A 23,580-nucleotide genomic window follows, 5' to 3' on the forward strand; every position below is an offset into this window, starting at 1 on the left:
AATACTGCTCCTATCATTTTCTTCAGTCTCCAAATTTAAATGCACAATAAACGTTCTGGACAGTATAGAAAAATTACTAGACTGAGGATTGTGGTAAATTCCAAATCACATTAATTGGAATAAAGGGTATCCACAGGCTCTTCCTTTATTCATGTGTAATTGTTAGCTGTGGTCATCAACACTTGGAATTGTCTAACTGACTAATATTTAGCTTTGTAATAAATGTTAAATATTATCTATATGGTATTTTGAGTATTCTATTAACAAGGAGATGAATCCTCTTTCATATATGGTAAATTACTTATTCATTTATTTTTACTCTGCACATTAATATTTTTAATATTGTATGTATTGCAGATTTTTGTCAGTTTTTTGTCTTTTAACTCTCTAATTTTAATATATTTGAATTTGTTCATTTCTTGTTTTCTCTTTTCTTTATATCAAAAACTGCCTATTCTTTTTTTTTTTTTTTTTTTTTTTTTTGAGACGGAGTCTCGCTGTCGCCCAGGGCTGAGTGCAGTGGCCGGATCTCAGCTCACTGCAAGCTCCTGGTTCACACGGCCATTCTCCGCCCTCAGCCTCCCGAGTAGCTGGGACTACAGGCGCCTGCCACCGGCCTCGCTATTTTTGTATTTCTAGTAGACGGGTTTCACCGGTGCCAGCTTGTGGATGGTCTCATCTCCTGACCTCGGTGATCCCCCATCTCGCCTCCCAAAGTGCTGGGATTACAGGTTTGAGCCGTCACCGCCAAAACTGCCTATTCTTTATCAAAAAATAACCCCTGGTGACTTCTGCAAGTTTTCCAGTTGTATTTTGCACATTTGAATCTACAACCAATTATTATTTAAAGAATAGAGAGGAATGAATGGTATTTTGTACTTAATTAAGGCCAGGTTCAGATTCACACTGGTCAGAAAGTTTGAGACCAGTGATACCAAGATGGTGTAATCCCAGCTACTCGGGAGGCTGAAGCAGAAGAATCACTTGAACCTGGGAGATGGAGGTTGCAGCGAGCCGAGATCGAGCCAACACTCTAGCCTGGGTGACAAAGCAAAACTATGTCTCAAAAAATATATAAATAAAATTTAAAAAATAAAGAAAAATATTAAAAGTAGGAGATAAAAAACAGAGGTAAGCCACAAATTTGTAGGCACCATCCATACAGCCTTTATAGAACCCAGAACAAAGATAAATAAATATTGAGTATAGGTATTTAATATTTAGTCAAATATTGTTAATAGATAAGGATAAAAAGAAAACATTTTCAAAAATATGAAGACAAAGAAATTTTATTACCAGATATTCTTATTATTATACCTCAGAAAGAAATGAAAAAAAGACACTTGTAAACATATGGGAATTATCTATCATATATATTAAACTAAAAACGAGAGAATTGACAGCATTAATTTCAAAAGTATTTAGACACATTTAAACTGTAAGTTCATACATTTAAGTTAAATTAGATGGCAAGTTCTGTACTACTTAAATAATTTAAGTGGTGACAGAATAATCTGTTTTTAATAAAAATAACTTGTTAACTTTCTGTCTCAGTTTCTGTCACACTGATTATCTTTTTATCACATCTGAGTAGCACTGAAGGACTGACAGTGGCATATACATTGCCCACAAGCTTCTGGACACCCAGGACAACAGGGTCATATGCCCATGGCAAGGCTGAGGTAAATGAGATGATGAAATCAACCCAGTAGATGACCACAAAGAAACTCACTAGGAGCAAGATGGTCAGAGTGGCACTTTTCTCTGGGGAAGGTCTTGGGGAGAGGCTAGTGCTGTGAAAGTACCGGAATTTCTTCTGGTGCCTGAACAAAAGAACCACCATGTATGCACTTGAAAGCAGCATTATTCCTATAAACAAAACATTTCTGGATAATGACAGAGTAAGAAACAGTCTTCTGATGATTGAGTTCATGGTGGAAAAGTGAGTTCATGGTAGAAAAGTGAGGTATTTACTGAGACGCAGAAGAATACTCAGGGTCACATTGGAAGAAGCTATAGTGTACAAGATGAGATTACTACTGAAAAAAAAAAAAACTAGAAAAAACATAAAAAGAAGAAGAAATGGCAAGTGAAAACAGTGGATTTATGGTTAAACCTCACCAACCAAGAGCTGCTGGGGCTGATAGAACACTCACTGGCCTGCAGAACACTCAGGAGGCAGGTGGTGCAGATGGAGAAACTTCTCATCATCTTGTTCAGGTAGGAAAATACGTTACACTTGAAGTCATTCTGAAAATGCAGTGACTCAAACCGACCTGGAGAAAACAATGACACCACAGTGAGGAGCATCACTATGTGGATGAGGGCCAAGTCATAAATGGTCAGGTCAGTGGGCTTAGGCCTGCATTACAGAAGTGTGAAGACGTGGAAGAATGAGGAAGCTGATGGTGGAGATTCCAATGCCAGCTTGGAAAAAAGAGGTATTCTTTAATGAAAACGTAAGTGAAATGTAATAATCTAAACTGAGAAAGAGAAACGTATTTTGAGTATCTCAAAATAAGACTTTACACCACAAATGTCATTATGGTAAGTTCAAAATCATCCCTAAAATGTTTTAATCTCATAAAATTCTTTATTCATTAATTCTAGTACATAAATTTTCAAAAATGGTCTCAGCATTATTTTATACACTATATATAGCATACAAATATATATATATATATATATTCCAAGAATATTTATGTGTATACATAATTTAATTTTTTTAAAAAAAAATCTGACTCTCGCATTGCAGCATAAATTTTCTCAGCCTCTCTTTCACATTTAAGAACTTCTGTGATTACCTTAGGCTCACACTCAATTCAGATAAGATCAGGTGCATTCAGGTTGGTATGGCTGTAGACACCAAACTCGTAATTCAAATTAATCTCCTTATTTTAGAGTCAACTGATTATCACCCTTGATTGTATCTGCAGCCTCTATTCGTCTTTGTCATATACCATAGTATATTCCTAGAACCCAGGCGTTAAGACATGGGCACTTTTGTGGGTCATTATTTCATTTATCACAACTCCTATTGACTGTATTTTATTTAAATAATCCTGGCTCTGTCCACCTTGTGTTTCCATCCCAGAGAACCCTTATGTAAACTTTTTTTTTGAGACAGAGTCTCACTCTGCTGCCCAGGCTGGAGTGCAGTGACACAACCTCAGCTCACTGCAACCTCCAGCTCACTGCAACCTCCACCTCCCAGGTTCAAGTGATTCTTGCACCTCAGCCTCCCAGCTACCTAGGATTATAGGTGCCTGCCACCATGCCAGGCTAAGTCTTGTATTTTTAGTAGAGACAGGGTTTCACTATATTGGTCAGGCTGTTCTCAAACTACTGACCTCAGGTGATCTGCCTGCCTTGGCCTCCCAAAGTGCTGGGATTATAGGCATGAGCTACAGCACCCGGCCTGTAAACTTTTATATCACGGAAGAAAATTGCAACCAGCATGGTGGCTCATGCCTGTAATCTCAGCACTCTGGAAGGCTGAGGTGGGCAGATCATTTGAGGTTGGGAGTTCAAGACCAGCCTGGCCAATATGACAAAACCCTGTCTCTACTAAAAACACAAAAATCAGCCAGGAATGGTGGCATGTGCCTGTAACCCCAGCTACTCGGGAGGCTGAGGCAAGAGAATCATTTGAACCTGAAAGGCAAAGGTTACAATGAGCTGAGATCACACCACTGCACTCCAGACTGAGTGACAGAGTTAGAACCTGTCTCAAAAAAAAAAAAAAAAAAAAAAAAAAAAGAAGAAGAAGAAGAAAAGAAAGAAGATTGCTAAAATCCAGCTCTCAATATTAAAACGACCTACACTACCATTCTCTGCCTTTTAACATAAAATAAATTACATTAAAATGGTAACTTGTTGATCATTGTTGAGACTTCAGTTATTACAGAGATATCCTTTCATGCCCTGGAAAAATACTAAGGTCTTTAATACTAAAGATAATTTGCTGTATCTTAAAGAGAATATTTCTGTATCAGAACGCTTTATAAATTTATGAAATACTTTTGCATTACTTTCTCTTGTTACTGTCCCTGGATATAGGCACTATTATTGTATCCAATTAAGTTAATCCAGGGCTTAGAATAATTTACCTTTATAACACACACACACACACACACACACACACTTTAGCAAATAAATTACTCAAACTTTAAGATTAAAATGTTAAGTTATGATTTCGAGGTCACTTACAATTATACCAACTTATAAACAATAATAAAGAACACAAATAAACATACTCATCAACATTAGATTATACTGAGAAATTCACATCTAAGTTAGAACACTGCTCTAATACCAACTGATGTGGAGATGCATTACCAAACTGGTAGAAATACCTAGAAGGATATAATCAATACAAGTTTTATCTCCCAATGCATAATCTAGTACATGTAAACATCTATCTCAATGTCCAGAACCAAACAGTAGACAATTGCCACCAATATATACTGGCAGCGCCTTCAAATTTAGTTTTGTTAGACGGGAGGTTCCAGTATTATACCACGATTAACACCCATTTAAAGTACAATAGTTAATTCAACAAATAAATAGTTGTAATTTAAACTACTAATATATATAAATATCAATACTAGCAATATATAACAATCACTTTACAAATATACTGTATGCATTGCAAGTCATGTCCCAGAAACAAATAATAAAATTAGAAAAAAAAAAAAACACAGATAAGAATTCTAATATCTTTTTTATTTGCCCAATGTTGTGTCCAGGTCATATTTCAATCCTGCACACTTCTAAACAATAACTATCACCTACTACAAAGAGTTTATTCAGTTAACAATAATTTTCTCTAATGAGGATGTTGAGGACATTGGTCCTGAGTCTAGAGGAAAGAACAGTGATTGTCACAGACTAGGGTTAAATAATTAAGTATAAAACATTTAGTTCAATTTGAATTTTAGATAAATAATGGATAATGATTTTGTGTAAATATCTTCAAAGAATTGCTTACACATACTACACAAAAACATGCAAATATTGCATAGCTATATAAAAAAGTTTTCTGCTGTTTATTCTAATTTTAAGCTTAAGTGTGTATTCTGTATTTTTATTTGGTAAATCTGCCACATCTACTATAAACTTATCACAAAATTTGAAATAACATGTTACAGGGCTGAGGGAGACAGAATAGAAAAAAATTTATACAGGCCATATGATTTGGTCAGAATGTAAAAGAAAATTGCCTCCTAAATAATATATTGAAAATATAAATTGAGATGAACATGTGAGATCTCACTATGAGATGTGGCAACCAGGTATTGCTTGGGCTGAGAATAAAGACCCTGAGCAACCTCAGAGACTGACAAGACAGGTCAAGTACATTCTCATTATACTTGATTTATCTTCTAACCAGGGCAAGTTTACACACACACACACACAGAGTGATGGGGAAGATAACACCATTAAATGGACCAAGAATAAAAGAATGATTACAAAATTTGCAAATTTAGATCATATGTCTAAAGAAGACAGTTTTAAAAGACAGTAGCCATACACAAGGACCCAAGTGCTATTATGCATAGAATAATATTCTATTTTTGGCTGTGTGAAGTGACTTATGGCTGCAATCCTAGCACTTCTAGAAACTGAAATAAAAGGATAGCTTGAAACCAGGAGTTCAAGTCCAGCCTGGTCAAAATAGTGACTTCCTTTCTCCACTTTTAAAAAAAATTTTAAATTAACTGGGTGTGGTGGCACAAGCCTACAGTCCTAGTTCCTAAAGAGAATGAAGCAGGTGAATCACTTAAGCTCATTAAACTGTGGCTGCAGTTAGCTATAATCATACCACTGCACTCCTACCTGGCTACCTGGGTGACAGAGAGAGACTCTTCTCTGAAAAAAAAAAAAAAAAAAAAAAAAAAAAGATATTCTATCTTGGAGAAAATAAAGTTAAATAAAGTCTATTTCCTCATTTTTATAATGTCTAATTGACAGAGATACTTAAAATAGCAATTGATCTACAGCATTTTACACTGTACCTGATTTAGATTAAAGTTACATATAGCCTAAATAATGAAATAAAATAATGCACTTGTTTTATTATTGTATTGATAGCTTCATGGTCATTACCAATTTTATCATATTCTATGAATGGCACTTAAGACTTATGACTGGTCACTGACAAAGTGGTTATGAGAATTGCAAGTGACAAGTGAGAGGGTGGATGATTTAGTGGCAATAGTTGAAACCCTTAAAATAGAGCTAGGCATTGTAGGAAAAAAACACTTTTCAACCTAGATTATTACATGAAAAAAAAACTGAAATGCAGAAATGCCAAGAAAACCCCAATTATGACAGGTATAAAATAATAACTGAATAGATTAAGTACATTTCCATTTGTTTGGCAATTTAACTTACCGTTGGATGTAGCTAGGATGTTTGCTAACATAAATTTTTATGATCTCAAGAAACTTAATTCTCAGGTCCCTGAGCAAAAAAATAAGACTATGAAAGTGTCACTGAAGAAACAGGAGACAAAAAAACACTTGAGGGGCTTGGTCACAAGTCATGCCATGGGCTACAAATTGGGGGAAATTCTAAAATTCTGCCAAGTAGTGTGTGTGTGTGTGTGTGTGTGTTTTAATCTCTAGGATGAAGAGTATATGTGAGCAAAATAAAAATATAGCATTTTTATTTTTTAAAGCTTGTGAGTTTTTGGTCTATTATATCTCTGGGCATCACTCTAATGTGAAGATGAGGCTGTATCTAAAATTGAGTTTGGGAGGAAAGACATCTGTGTCCTCTGTACCTCAGGTACACAGATCAGGATCACTACAGGTCCCTCCCTTCTGACTTTCTCCCTTCTGAATGCATGAAATGTAGTTTGTTATGAATAATTTTAAGACAAATTAAAACAATCTGAAGTTCAAGGACATAGAGGTTTACTATTGATTATGTTTTTAAGATTCGTCTGAGCTTGTGGGCCACAATCTCTATCAGCATTATTTTGTGTATTTATCCTACCCTAATTTCATCCTGTCTTTCATTTTAAAAAAACACTGACACGGCCGGGCACAGTGGCTCACGCCTGTAATCCCAGCACTTTGGGAGGCCGAGGTGGGCGGATCATGACATCAGGAGATCATCTTGGCTAACACAGTGAAACCCCGTATCTACTAAAAACACACAAAAAAATTAGCCAGGCCATCCCAGCCATCACAGGAGGCTGGAGTGGAAGAACCCGGGAGGCAGAGCTTGTGTAAGCTGAGATTTACCACCAGCCAGATAACTCCCGCCTCAAAAAAGAAAGAAAAAAAAAAAGAAAAGAAACACAGACACAAAGAACACTATTTCTGCAGAAATAGCTATACTAATTTCAACAACTGACTGGACATTTACTAGTTATATTTATGAATACGTTTTTTTTTTTTTTTTTTTTGAGATCTGAGTTCACGCTTGTGTCACCCAGGCTGGAGTGGCTTATCTCGCCGCTCACTGCAAGCCCGCCTCCCAGTTCAGGCCATTCTCCTGCCCAGCCTCCGAGTAGCTGGGACTATATGCCCCACACTCAATCTTTGTATTTTAGTACATACTGGTGAGTGGTTCGACGATCCTCCCAGTGGGATTACAGGCTGAGCCACCGGCCTAATACATATGTTTTAACTAGGGATTATGGGGTCCACATGGTACCTCACTCCCAGCACTTTGGAGGCTGAAGGCAGAGACTCTGAGGTGAGAATTTCCAGAGGAGCGTGGTGACATGGCAGGAATCCAGTCTCACTAAAATACACAAAAAAGAATTAACCAGGCATGGAGGTGGAGGTTGTAGTCAGTCAGCACCATGCCACTGCACTCCAGCCTGGGTGACAAAGTGAGATGACTATATAGAAAGAAAGAGAGAGAGAAAGAGGAGGGAAGCCGCAGGTGCAGGCAGGGCTGCAGTGGGCGCCGCAGGGTATGGTGAAGGCCAGGCTGTAGCTGGTAGCTGAAGGCTGAAGGAAGGAAGGAAGAAGAAGGAAGGAAGAAGGAAAGAAAGAAAGAAAGAAAGAAGGAGGGTGGAAACTCAAATCAGAAACTTAGAAGTGTTTGTGTGTAGATACAAGCTAAGAGTAAATAATCCTGTTTGAAAAGGAAATACTATATCCTTAATATTTTTGTAAATTATTACTCTCTTATCACTAAGCAATCTCACCTAAAGAAATATAAAACCAACTTTATAAGTTTGGTTTGTTTATAAAACACAGTAATAAAACTTAATTAATTTAAGACAATATTTAAAGTTATGATAAATATTGCAAGTCCCCATTCAGGTAAGATTTTAACTCTGTAAAGATTTAATAAATAGCAAAATGTGACATTCTTAGATAGTTATGTGGTAATCAGAAAAAAACTATTAAAAATTTTATAAAAGTAAAACAAAAGGACCTTTATGATTTCTAATAATTATTATTATAAAGTACAGCAAATATCTAATATATTCAGATAACACAATTTTAAGCAATCCTAAAATATTATAACATGTTAATGATTCTCCAAACTAAAAAGAACAAGGAAAACTAAATTAAGAATCTCTCAATTGGCTTATATTTGTTTTAAAATATAAAATTTTACATCAATGAATAAAATAAGGTGTCATATAGCTAATTTATTAAATCCCAACTCAAATACAACAACATGAAAATACAAAGGTCTTTCCACAAATCTATAAATGTATGTACTCATAAGAGTAAATTTGTATTTTATCTTGAAAAATCTTCTGTTAGCAGTGATTCAGTGATAATTAGACTGTGATTATGAGAAGCAATTCTCCTAACATTCCACTGAGAAAATGCTGCGTCATGCCACCACCCACTTGAGTCTTAAGCTCTCACTGTTTATGCAGATGAATAATAGACACTCACCCAACTGAGACTTTCAGTTGAATCTTTGTATGTAGGTTGAGGACCACAATATGTTATAAGGAAATGATGCCAGGAGCTCATCTCCCTTTAGGCCAATAATTGTCATGTCACCTGTAGAAGCAGGATAGCCTAGGGACAAAGGTTATTAGAAAGAAGTCAACAAGGGGAAAACTAAACTTAACTCCTGAAAAACAGCAGGTGAGGAACAGATGGGATTGAAACTTTGTCACGTCTGATCTCGCTTTCATAGTAACCTTGCCCAGGTGGGTGGTCTGGTCTAAGTCCTTGTCAACAAAACAGAAGTCAAACAATATTTTTACTTAAAAGAAAGAAAATATAATATTGGGTCTCTTGATGTAACCCCATTGGTTCCAGAGTGTCCCGTACTATTCATACATGTTCCTCAATGGTCTCAAAATTCCTCAATGGTCTCAGGGTAACAGCTAGACTATAAGCTACTCTGTTGGGATAAGAAAAATGTCCCCCTTTTCAGAACAACTTAGAAGAAATGCTTTTCACCACAAGAAACAGAGCCCTGAGCCAAGGCATCTGGCAGGGAAAGGAAAACGTAAATTTCTTTTCACTTGCAATATATTAGGCCTGGTATATTTATCAAAGGCAAAATGAACACCTTCACTGCAAGACGCACTGATGTTTGGGGAATGCACTTTCTTCGTATAACTTACTTTGATGTGAATTTCCAGCCACCTGTGTTTCTGTGTTCTGTCCTCCCATCTCTCAGCATCATCTACTGATTTCAGTCACAGGGGTGTTTAATTTTACAAACTCAGCATTAGATCATCCACTTTTTGGCAACTGCCAAGTTTTTTGCTTTGTGCCATTTATCAGCCATACCTGTAATATAATTAACTCTAACTGTAAACTTAACCCTTATTGTGACAGAACATTTAGAACCCGATGCTAAAATGATTGCTTTTCTTTTCACAAACCAATGGATCTTGACTAAGGGCATCAGCTTACCCTGTAAACACGCATGGTGTGCTCTCATGTGTCATATCTGATCCTCAAATAATAAATCTTTCAATTGGCCTCAGTCAGAAACATCTTTACTTCTAGACTTTCAATCACTGTCTGCAAATATAATTCTGCTACTCTGTCAAACCCACTTTAATCTATTATCAAGTGCCATCCCTACAATCTCATTGCTCAGCTTAGGTAGTTTCTTAGGTCTTGATTTGTTATCTTGATTGCCTTTTTATGTCTTGATTTGCAGTTTATTTCTTCCTTTTTTGAACCAGTGCTCAAAAACAAAACTATCAACAAAGACCTATTCACAGCAAAGCTATTTAAGTAATCACGACATTTCAGATTTTTTTTTTAAATGAAGATAACTTGTGCTAGTATATCTATCTTCCATGTTTGTAGATGGCCACCTTCCACTGTTCTCTCACAGGAAAAAGAGAGGCAGAACGAGAGAGTGCATGCTCTTTCTCTTGTTAAAAGACCACAGTTCTGTTAGTACCATCCAACCCTTTCGAACTTATTCAACCTTAATTCCTTCCTAAAAATCCTATCTCCAGATACAATCTATTGGTGGTTAGGTTTACCCATAATAATTTTGAGGAAGACCCAGTTTAGTTCATAAAGGGGAAAAGAGCCATATAAAGGTTACATTTCTGTATCTCATTAAAGCTAAGTGAGTAAATATGTCAAACAGATTCTGATAAGATGTATACTATAAGCCTTGGAGAAAACAATAAGAAAATAAACAAAAAATGAACGGAAAATTATTACAGAAATTATAGTATTGCATGGAAAATATTTACTTAATGCAAAAGAAATCAACGAAGTTAGAAAAAATTTTAAAAGACTACATGAGACATACAGAAAGCAAAAAGTAAAATGGGAGCTGTAAATTTAACTCTATTGAGAATCATTAAATATGAAATAATTAAATAATCGAATCCAATGGCAGAGATTGTAAGATTGGATATAAAAACAACATATGACTAACTGGTATCTACAAGACACTCCTTTTTAAATCAAAGAGACAAACAGAATAAAAGTAATTGAATAATTACTTTTTGTAATTTGTTTTTCAGATTTTGTAAGTTGTTTTTCAGAAAATAATGTAGCAATCTTATCCTATGTAATGCTTAGTTTTAAAAGTCATTGTTCACCAGGTCGATAGGAGGCCCAGTCAACTCCCAGCGCCAACGCATTGGCAGAAGACCCGTGGATTTGGGCATTTTCAACTGATGGCTGGGTTCATACTGGGAGGCCGACGATCAGTACTGGTCAGGGGCTGCTTGCGCCCGACCAGCAAGAGCTGAAGCAGGGCCAGGCCATCTGGGAAGTGCGCATGTAGGGAATCCCTTTCCTAGCCAGGGGAACCGAGACACACAATACCTGAGAATCACGCACCTCATCCAATACTCAAGGCGCTTTGAGCAAACAGGCACCAGAGATTCAGATCACACCTGGCCGGGAGGGCACCCACGGAGCCTCCTCAGGCCAAGGCCCATGTGGCACCTCAGGATCTGCCTGGCAGCCATTGGGAGGCTGAGAGGCTTAAGTAGGGTAAACAAAGCTGAAGGGTGAGCTCACAGCAGCCCATGGGAACCTGCCTCTGTAGACTCCTGGCACCTCCTCTGGGGACAGGGCACAAACAATAACAAAGCAGCAGACACCTCTGCAGACGCAAACCACTCTGTCCAGCCAGGCTGAGAGCACCTCCCCAACACGGAGGCAGGTTGAGATCTGAGAAGGACAGCCAAGCTGCTCCTGACCCCTGAGTAGCCCAACGGAGACCCCGCCTCAGAGTGCCCGACGGCACCTCGCCAGAGTGGAGTACACCCTGAGGAAGCTTCCAAAGGCGAATCAGACACAGGCATGCTGCTGATAACAGGCGCGCAAATGTGGTCTGAGGACCTCAAGCACCTCCAACAGACCCAGCTGAATGACGTTAGAAGGAAAACTATCAAGCAGGAAGGACACCTACACCAAAACCCCATCAAAGCATCACCATCATCAAAGACCTCAGAGGCAGATAAAACCACAAAGATGGGGAAAAGCAGGTTGGAAATTCAAAAAATAAGAGCTTCCCCGCGAGCCAATACCACGCATCGGAGACTTTACCCAGAGAGAAGGCTTCAGTCCATCAAATTTCTAGAGTTAAAGAGGAATTTACTCCAGCAAAGAAAAAACTAAAAACTTTGAAAAAAAGTGGAAAACGAAATGAAAGAGAGAAACCATGACACGAGAAATACATGACAAATACACAAGCTCTGTAGTAACCGACCGGGATCAACTGGAAGAAAGAGTATCAGCAATTGAGGACTGTACCGAATGAAATGGAAGCTTGAGAAGAGAAACCAAAGAAAAAGCAGAAGAAAAAGAAACAGAACAAAGCCTGCAAGAAGCGCAAGGATTGCAAAAAGACCAAATCTATCTGAGTGCCTGGAAAGTAGGAAATGGACAAGTTGGAAAACACTCTTCAGGATATCATCCAGAGAACACCCAGTGTAGGCAGGCCAAATATTCAAATCCAGGAACACAGAGAACGCCACACAAAGATACTCCCATAAACTCCAAGACACATAATTGCCAGATCACAACACCAAAGTTGAAAATGAAAAAATCTACAGCCAGAGAGAAAGGTCGGTTACCTACCAAAGGGAAGCTTCTCCATCAATTCACAGCAGATTCTGGGCAGAAACCTTCCATAAGCCAGAAGAGAGGGAACATTTTAAAGAAAAGAATTTTAAATACCCCCATTCCAGCCAAACTGTTTCATAAGTGAAGGAGGAATAAAATCCTTTTGCAGATAAGCAAAGTTTAGAGATTTGTCACCACTAGGCCTGCCTTACAAGAGACCCCAAGGCGCCACTCAACAAAGTGAACAACCGTACCAGCCATCGGTGAAAAACATGCCATGAAAATGTAAAGACCATCATATTGTGGGGAAGAACTGCATCAACTAACGGCAAAATAACCAGTTAATATCATAAATGGATCAAGTTCACATAACACCTTAACCTAAATAAATGCTCCAAAGACAATCGCATTGGCAAACTGATAAAGAGTCAAGATCTATCAGTCTGCTGTATCCAGGAGACCCATATCTCTACACGCAGACATTACATAGGCCCGCTGCAAATAGCGATGGAGGAAGATTGCAAGCAAATGGAGAACAAAAAGCGGGCACAATAGTCTCTGATAAACAGACGTCCATCAGACCAAAGAAGGCCACACGGTGGGGATCAATTCAACAGGAAGAGCTAACTATCCTAAACATATGCACCCCAACGTAGAGCACCAGACAAAAGCAACTTAGATTCTGCTAAAGAGACTTTGATCATACAATAATAATGGAGACTTCAACACCACAATATTACATTAGATCAACGAGACACAGAAAGGAACAAGGATATCCAGGGACCATCTCTCAGCAAGCAGACCTAATAGACATCTATAGAACTTCCACCCCAAATCAACAGAATATACATTCTTCAGCACCACACATCGTACTTACTCCAAAATTGACCATGTAATAAAGTAAAGCACTCCTCAGCAAATGTACAAGAACAGAAATATTAACAAACTGTTCCCCTCGTAGACCAGTGCAATCAACCAGAACTCCAGGATCTGAACTCAATCAAAACCGGCCAACCATGAAAACTGAACACCTGCTCCTGAATGACTACTGCATAACAGAATGTAGAAGGCAGAAATAAAGATACAGAAACCAATGAGAACAAAGATATACCAGAACGGGGACATTTAAAGCAGAAAGGGGAAGAGAAGACCAAACAGTCTACACAAGAGAAAGGAGGAAAGATCTAAAATTGACACTCAACATCTAATTAAAAAGAACTAGAGAAGCAAGAGCAAACACATCTGAAGCCAAGGCAGTAGCAAGAACACAGATCAGAGAGCAGAACTGAAGGAGAGAGACACAAAGCCCAAAAAAATCAACAATGGTGAGTTTTTGAAAGATCAACAAAGTTGACAGACCACTAGCAAGACTAATAAAGAAGAAAAGAGAGAAGAATCAACCCATTAAATTAAAACAGATAAAGGGATATCGTAATTCCACAGAAAGTATAAACTACCATCAGAGAACACTATAAATGCATGCAAAGCAAAACTGAAACTAGAAGGCTACGGATAATTTCCTGACACTTACACTCTTCCTGACCAAACCAGGAAGAAGTTGAACTCTATTCAATAATAGCAGGCTCTGAAATGGGAGGCAACAATTAATACTAGCCTGCCACCAACAAAAAGTCCAGGACCAGATGGATTCACAGCTGAATTCTACCAGAGGTACAAGGAGCACCATTCTTCTGAACTATTCAAATCCATAGAAAAGAGGGAATCCTCCTAACTCATTTTATGAGAGGCCAACATCATTTGACTCAAAGCCCGCAGAGACACAACAAAAAGAGAGAATTTTAGGACCAATCCTGATGAACATCGAAGTGCAAAAATCCTCACATCAAAAAGCTTATCCACCATGATCAAGTGCGGGCTTCATCCCTGGGATGCAAGCAATATTCAACATTCAAATCACAAAACATAATCCCAGCATATAAACAGAACCAAAGACAAGAACCACATGATTCTGATGCAGAAAAAGGCTTTTGACAAAATTCAACAGCCCTTCACATGCTAAAACGCCAATAAATTCGCATTGATGGAACGCATCGCCAAAAGAATAACAAGAGCTATTTATGACAAACCCCACAGCCAATATCATACTGAATGGGCAAAACTGGAAAAAATTCCCTTTGAATAAGATTAGATGCCCTCACTCACTCCTATTCAACATAGGTGTTGGAAGTTCTACATAAATCAGGCAGAAAGAAAGCAAGGGTATCAGTTAGGAAAAGAAGAAGTCAAATTGTCCCTGTTTGCAGAGATGATGATTGTATATTTAGAAAACCCCATTTGTTCTGCCCACCCTCAGCAAAGTTCTGTGATACAAAATTTAATGCAAAAATCACAAGCATTCTTATACCAGTAACAGAGACAAACAGAGAGCCAACAGAATGAACTCCATTCACAATACCCACTGCTTCCAAAGAGGGTCAACAAAATGCCTAGGAACTTGCGTAAGGGATGCAAGACCAGAGAACTACAAACCACCTGCTCAGTGGAATAAAGAGGACGAACAAATGGAAGAATGATACCATGCCTCATGGATAGAAGAATCATCGTAGCTGGCCATACTGCCCAAGGTTATTTATAGATTCACGCCATCCCATCAAGCTACCAATGAGTTTCTTCACAGTAACTGGAAAAAAACTGCTTCGAAGTTCATATGGAACCAAAAAGAGCTCCGCAATTCCAAGACAACTGCAGTCAAAAGAACAAAGCTGGAGGCATCACGCTACCTGATAAATATACTACAAGGCTAAGCAGTAACCAAACAGCATGGTACTACACAAAACAGATATAGACCAATGGAACAGAACAGAGTCCCCAGAAATACCCACACATCTACAGCCATCTGGACAAACCTGAGAACAAGAAATGGGGAAAGAGAATAAATGGGGAATTGGCTAGCCATAAGGCAGAAAGCTGAAACTTCATTCTTATAATGAAAAATTAATTCAAGATGGAGACTTAAATGCTAGACCTATCATAAAATCCTAGAGGAAACCTAGGTAGCAAAATTCATTCAGGACATAGCATGGGCAAAGACTTCATGTCTAAAACACCAAAAGCAACGGGCAGCAAAAAGCCAAAATCTGACAGATGGGATCTCATTAAACTAAAGAGCTTCTGCACAGCAAGAAAACGTCATCAGAGTGAACAGGCAACTTACAGTATCGGGAGAAAATTTTGCACGACCGACAAAGGGCTAATATCCAGAACCCAAAGAACTCAACAAATTTACAAGAAAAAAAAACAAACAACCCCATCAAAAGTGGGCAAAGGATATGAACAGACATTTCTAAAAGAAGACATTCACAGCCAACAAACATGAAAAAAAATGCCTATCACTTTCGGCCATCAGAGAAATGCGTGCAAATCAAACCACAATGAGGAGTTAATACTATCTCACACCAGTTAGAATGGCTTATCATTCAAAAGTCAGAAACAACAGGTGCTGGAGAGGATACGTGGAGAAATAGGAACACTTTGACCATTGTTGTGGATTGTAAACTAGTTCAACCATTATGGAAAACAGTATGGCGATTCCTCAAGGATCTAGAACTAGATGTACCATACATGACCCAGCTTCACGACACACTGGGGATATACCTAAAGATATAAATTATGCTGCTATAAAGTCACATGCACACGGTTTATTGCAGCACTATTCACAACAGCAATGGAACTCCAAATGTCCATCAAGACAGATTAAGAAAATGTGGGCACATATTCATGGAATATGCAGCCATCAAAAAGGATGAGTTTGTGTCCTTCATGTAGGACATGATGCAGCTGAATCCATCAATTTTGTAGCAAACTATCACAAGAACAGAAACTGGGACCCATGTTTCCTACCAGTGGGAACTGAAACAATGAGTATCCGGACTCACACACCAGGGCCTATCAAGGAGTATGTAGGATTGCATTGGGAGTTATACCTGATGTAAATGACGAGTTGATGGGTGCAGCACACCAACAAGGCACAAGTATACATATGTAACAAACCTGCACGTTATGCACATGTACCCTACAACTTACAGTATAATAATAATAAATAAATTTTAAAAAAAAGTCATTGTTTTAAACTTTGCATAATATCACACTCAATATTTCTAGTATGTTTATCATTATAAAAGCCATAAAAGAATAACCTTAAACTATTTCCACTTTCAACAACAGACCATCATGAATCTACTCTCTGTCTCTATTCACTTGCCTTTTATGAATATTCTTTTTTAAAAACTGCATTCTTGTAGTAAAATTAACATTTTCTCTCTATGCAAAGGTACTTTCTGCCATATTTATCTGGTTTCTTTCACTTGCTATAATGTATTTGAGATAGATTATTCTCCTTTTGCTTATGTATTGGGAAACATATTTAGGAGAAAAAAACAGAAGATATCTATGTTGCTTCATATTTCTGCCTCTTTTTCCCTTGGAAATGTTGAGTCAACTACTAGCAAAAATACTAATTAAGCATTAAGAATTATACAGTTGGCTGGGCATGGTGGCTGATGCTAAGAAGCCGAGAACAGTGTATCACCTGAGGCCAAGAGTTTGAGAACAGCCTCGCCAACATCATGAAATTCTGTTTTTACTAAAAATACAAAACTTAGCTGACATAGTAGTGTGTGCCTGTAATCCCAGCTACTCATAAGGCTGACAGACGAGAATCTTTCAACCCCAGGAGGTACAGGTTGCAAAGAGTCAAGATCATACTACTATACTCCAGCCTGGGTGAGAGAGTAAAACTGTCGCAAAAAAAGAAAACAAAAACAAACAAACAAACAAAAAACAGTTAAAAGAAATAAGATTTAGGGTTTGGTAACACAATAGAGTCAATAGTTAACAATAATCCATTGCATGTTACAAAATAGCTAAAAGAGAAAATTTCAAATAAATATTTGAGCTGATAAATATCCCAATTACTAAGCTTCATCACACATTGTATGCTCTTATCAAAATATTACATGTACCCTGAATATATGTATAATTGTTATGTATCAATAAGAATTAAAAATAGGTCAGGCCCAGTGGCTTACGCTTGTAATCCCAGCACTTTGGGGGGCTGAGGCAGGCAGATCACAAGGTCAGCAGTTCAAGACCAGCCTGGCGAACATCACAAAACTCTATCTGTACTGAAAATACAAAAATTAGCCAGGCGAGGTCATGGTTGCCTGTAATCCCAACTACTTGGGAGGCTGAGGCAGGCGAATCGCTTGAAACTGCGGAGGTTGCAGTGAGCCAACATCATGCCACTGCACTCCAGCCTGGACAAGAAAGCAAAACTCTGTCTCAAAAAATAAATAAATCAAATAAAAATATTCAAAAATAAATTGCGCTCAAATAAGATAGGAATTTTAATATTTGAAAAGATCAAAAAAACTTTGAAAAACATACAGAAAAAGATAGTTAATGTTGAATCACTTATAAAATTGAACTTTAGGGAGTCTAATAAAAATGTGGTTTGAATTAACTTTTGCTTTATAAAATTCTTCATTTTAATTCATGCTCTAGTGCACAGAAAAATGACAGTTGCTCTCCATGAGAATCAGAGTTCAGTGTTGTTCTGAAGCACTTTATCTTCTCTTTCTGAGTCTCACTTTCATTTCTGGTCATAATCAAGAAGTGTGATTACCTAATGGCTGCCTGCTCTAAGAGATATGCAGTGTCCATCATCTCTGGCTGTAGGTAGAGATGTGAGTTTGTGATCCCGGCAAGACAACACCAGACCCAGCCGATCCAGAATGACCACAATGCTGCACTTTTTAAAAGTCAAGCCCTGAGATTTTAATCCACAAATATTCACCATTGCTTTCTGGTACACGGTAGATGTGAGTAGCCTCTTAGAAAACCAGACAACCCTGTTTGCTGACAATGAAGCAGGGTAAAACAGCACAGATCCGGGGACCCCGCACATAGCTTCAAATGGGAGGCTCATCGGACTAACAATGAACCTTTCAGCAGAAATCCTATTTGCCAAGAGATTAGATGCCAATATTCAACATTCTTTAAAAAAATTCTAACCAAAATTTCATATCCAACCAAATTAAGCTTCAAAAGTAGAAAAGAGATAAGATCCTTTTAAGATAAGCAGATGCTGAGGAAATTAGTTACCACCAGGCTGGCCTTACAAGAACTGCTAACAAAAGCACTAAATAGGAAAAAAGAAAGACCATTACCAGCCACTACAAAAACACATTGAAATACACAAACCAGTGACACTATAAAGCAACCGCAAAACAAAATCACTAGTTTTACACACTAATGAAGTCTGCCAAATAACCAGCGATGACCAAAATGATAGAATCAAATCCACATTTACCAACACTAAGCTTAAATACAAACGGGCTAACTGTCCCAAATAAAACAAAGCAGCAAGCTGCATAAAGGATCAAGACCCACTGGTATACTGCCTTCCAGACACTTATGTCACATAGGCTGAAAATAAAGGAATGGAGAAAAATCTACCACGCAAATAAAAAGACAGAAAAAAGCAAGGGTTGCAATCTTTGTTTCTGACAAAACAGACTTTAAATCAAAAAGGATTATGAAAATATAAAAAGGGCATTACAGAACGGTAAAGGGCTAACTATGCTACATATATACACACCCAACACAAAAGCACCCAGATTTATAATGCAAGTTCTTAGAGGCTTTCAAGAGACAAAGACTCAGCTGGGCACAGTGGCTCATGACTGTAATCCCAGCACTTTGGGAGGTCAAGGCGGGTGGATCATGAGGGCAAAAGGTCAAAACCATTCTGGCCAAAATGGTGAAACCCCATCTCTACCAAAAATACAAAAATTAACTGGGCCTGGTGGTGAATGCCTGTAGTCCCAGCTACTAGGGAGGCTGAGGCATGAGAATCACTTAAACCCGGAAGGCAGAGGTTGCAGTGAGCTGAGATTGTGCCATTGTACTTGAGCCAGGATGACAGACCAAGACTTCGTCTCAAAAAAAAAAAAAAAGAAAAAAGAGACACACACTCTTACACAATGGTAGTGGGGAACTTTAAAACTTCAAACAATATTAGACAGATCATTGCAACAGAAAATTAACAAAGATATTCAAAACCTGAAATTAGCACTGTGTCAAATGAACCTGATAGGTACATACAGAACTCTCTAACCGAAAGCAATAACAACTATACTGTTTTTATCACCATGTGATACATACTGTAAGATCAATCACATAATTGGATATAAAGTACTACTCAGCAAATGAAAATAACTGATATAGCAATCTCTTGGACCACAGCACAATCAATTTAGAAATCAAGACTAAGAAATTCACTAAAAACCATATAATTACATGGAAATTGAATAACATTGCTAAGTCAGAAATAAAGAAGCTTTCTGAAATTAATAACAAAGATACAATACAAAATACAAAAATATATAGGACACAGTCAAGGCAGTGTTAAGATAATTTGCAATGCTAAATGCTCACAACAAAAAAGTTGGGAAGATCACATAAACAGACTAACATTAAAAGTAAAAGAAGTAGAGAAGAAAGAGCAAAGAAATCTCAAATACAGCAACTGACAATATTAACAACAAAATTTACAGCTGAATTGAAAGAGACTGAGACACAAAAAAACTATTCAAAAAAAATCAATAAATCCAGGAGCTGTTATTCTTTTAAAAAATTAGTAAAGTTTGTGAAACTCTTGGAACTTTTCCCTCTTAAATTTTTCTGTGTATAATAAGATCTGTAATGTAAGTGAAAGTGTTCCATCTCTCTTTTTATTTCTGATGTTTTTATACCTTTAAAGTATAAAACATTCTTCACATTTGTAAGGTCTCCTTCCAGTATGAATTATCCTGTGGTTAAAAAGGGTTGAGGGGTGGGAAAAGGCTGTGTGCCACATTCTTCACATGCATAGGGTTTATTTCCAGTATGAGTTCTCTTGTGATTAGCAAGTTCTGAGTACACATAGGCTTTGCCACAATCTTCACATTTGTAATGTTTCTCTCCAGTATGATTTCTCTTATGCTTTCTAAGGTCTGAGGACCACCTATAGTCTATACCACATTCTTCACATTTATAAGGTCTCTCTCCAGTATGAATTCTCTCATGTAGAGTAAAGCCTGAGAAACATCTACAGACTGTGCCACATTCTTCACATTTATAAGGTATCTGTATAGTATGAATTCTCTTATGTTGAGTAAGTTCTGAGAAGCTTAAAGACTCTACCAAACTTTTCACATGTGTAGGGTTTCTCTGCAATGTGAATTCTCTTGTGTTTAACAAGGTTTGAGAAGCAGATAAAGGCTTTACCACATTGTTCACATTTGTAAGGTCTCCCTCAAGTATGAATTCTCTTATGTTTAGTAAAGTCTGAGAAGCTATTAAAGGCTCTGCCACATTCTTTCCATTTATAGGGCTTTTCTGCAGAATGAGTTATCTTATGTTGAATAAGATTGGAGAACCACCTACAGACTTTGCCACATTCTTCACATTTGTAAAGTTTCACTCCAGGATGAATTATCTTGTGTCGAATAAGGGTTGAGGAGTAGCTAAAGCCTTTGCTACATAATTCACATTGGTAAGGTCTCTCTCCAGTATGAATTATCTTAGGTTTAGTAAGCCCTGAGAAGCTTATGAAGGCTCTGTCACATTCTTCACATTTGTAGGGTTTCTCTCCAGAATGAATTATCTTATGTTGATTAAGCTCTGGGAAGCACCTACAGACTTTGCCATATTTTTAACAGTTGTAAGGTCTCTCCTTAGTATGAATTCTCTTATGTTGAGTAAGATCTGACAGGCTTTTAAAGGCACTGCCACATTCTTCACATTTGTAGCATTTCTCTCCAGTTGTAAATTATCTTGTGGTGTTTAATAAGGGTTGAGGAGCGACTAAAGGCTTTCCCACATTCTTCACATCTGTAAGGTCACTCCCCAGTATGAACACTCTTACGTCTAGTAAGATCTGAGAAGCTTCTAAAGCCTCTGCCACATTCTTCACACTTGTAGGGTTTCTCTCCATTATTAATTCTCTTATGTCTGGTAAGGTCTGGGAAGCTTCTGAAGCCTCTGACAGATTTTTCACATTTGTAGGGTTTCTTTCCAGTATGAATTATCTTATGTCTAATAAGTTCTGATAACCAACCACAGGCTTGGCCACATCCTTCACATTTTTAAAAAATTCTCTCCAGTATGAATTCTCTCATGTTTAGTAAGGTCTGAGAAGGATTTAAAGGCTTTGCAATATTTTTCACATTTGTAGGGGATCCCTCTAGTATGAGTTCTCTTATTTAAAATGAGGCCTGAGAACCAGCTACAGACCTTGCCACATTTTTCCCATTTGTAGGGTCTCTTTCTGCTATTAATTTTCTTCACTGAGAATTGAGCACCACTCAAAAACATTTATTGCATTGACATGTTTTGCTATGGGTTGTTGGTAAACATTGATGAAGGCAATTACAACTACTCTTCTGCCCTTTGCAATTAATCACACCTTGCCAGTCTTTCTTTAAGTACAAATTATCAAGGTCACAGCCTTCATATTTTCTCACTGTTACTTTTTTATGTGAAACCTCTAGGTCCTGCTTTGGCAGTATCTCTGCAGTGAAAAAAAAAAAGAACCAGCTGAAAAAAAATATAACAAATCATCTCGCTCATTAGACTAAGGTGAATACACTTTACAAATATGAAATTATACAAAGCACATTAAAATGGTGACACAGGGTCACTTCCAAGATGGCCAAATAGGAACAGCTCCAGTCTGCAGGTTCCAGTGAGACTGATGCAGAAGATGGGTGATTTCTGCATTTCCAACTGAGGTACCTGCTTCATCTCATTAGGATTGGTTGGACAGTGGATGCAGCCCACAGAGGGTGAGCTGAAGCAGGGCGTGGCCTCGTCTCACCCAGGAAGCACGAGGGGTCAGGGGATTTTACTTTCCTAGTCAAGGAAAGCCATGACAGACTGTACATGGAGAAATGGTAAACTCCTGACCAAATACTATACTTTTGCCACAGTCTTAGTAACCAGTACACCAGGAGATAACCCAAGGGCCTGGCTCAGCAGATCCCACGTCCATGGAGCCTTGCTCACTGTTAGCACAGAAATATGAGATTGACCGGTGACGCTGCAAGTTGATTGGGACAGGGGTGTCTGCCATTGCTGAGGCTTGAGTAACTCACAGTGTAAACAAAAAGGCCGGAAAGCACGAACTGGGCAGAGGACATCACCACATAGCAAGGTCTACTGCCTCTCTAGATTTCACCTCTGGGGGCAGGGCATAGTAGAACAAAGGCAGCAGACAGCTTCTGTAGACTTAAACATCCCTGTCTGACAGTTCTGAAGACAGCAGTGGTTCTCTCAGCATGGCATTCGAACTCCAACAATGGACAGACTGCCTTCTCAAGCGGGTCCCTGACCCCATGTAGCCTGACTGGGAAGCAGCTCCCAGTAGGGGCCAACAGACACCTCAAACAGGTGGACGCCCCTCTGGAATGAAGCTTCCAGAGGAAGGATCAGGCAGCAATATTTGCTGTTCTGCAGCCTCCACTGGTGATACCCAGTCAAATACAGTCTGGAGTGGACCTCCAGCAAACTCCAACACACCTGCTGCTGACGGGTCTGACTGTTAGAAGGAAAATTAACAAACACAAAGCAATAGCATCAACAAAAACAAAAAGGACATCCACATCAAAACCCCATCTGTAGGTCACCAACATCAAAGACCATAGATAAAACCACAAAGATGGGAAGAAACCAGAGCAGAAAAACTGAAAATTCCAAAAAACAGAGTGCCTCTTCTTCCCCCAAAAATCGCAGCTCCTTGACAGCAAGGGAACAAAAATGGACAGAGAATGAGTTTGACAAGTTAACAGAAGTAGGCTTCAGAAGGTTGGCAATAACAAACTTCTCCAAGCTAAAGGATCACGTTCTAACCCACCACAAGGAAGCTAAAAACCTTGAAAAAAGGTTAGACTAGTGGCTAACTAGAATATACAGTGTAGAGAAGAACTTAAATAACCTGATGGAGCTGAAAGCCACGGAATGAGAATTTTGTGACACATGCACAAAATTTCAATAGCTGATTCGATCAAGTGAAAGAAAGTAT

The 23,580-nt window shown here is 38.2% G+C and overlaps 1 long non-coding RNA gene across 1 annotated transcript in view; it reads right to left on the reverse strand.

Annotated features, from left to right (window-relative positions):
* Nucleotides 1-1,029: 1,029 nt before the first annotated feature.
* Nucleotides 1,030-23,580, reverse strand: part of LOC103880408 — a 38,446-nt gene continuing 15,895 nt past the window's right edge. Inside the window, exons 2-3 of the long non-coding RNA XR_004179793.1 lie at nucleotides 8,880-9,008; nucleotides 1,030-2,276 (exon numbers count right to left, since the gene is read on the reverse strand). This is a non-coding gene — a long non-coding RNA (uncharacterized LOC103880408). The remainder of the gene's footprint in view (nucleotides 2,277-8,879; nucleotides 9,009-23,580) is intronic.

The sequence above is a fragment of the Papio anubis genome, chromosome 18 (assembly GCF_008728515.1).
Source record: "Papio anubis isolate 15944 chromosome 18, Panubis1.0, whole genome shotgun sequence".
NCBI lineage: Eukaryota > Metazoa > Chordata > Mammalia > Primates > Cercopithecidae > Papio > Papio anubis.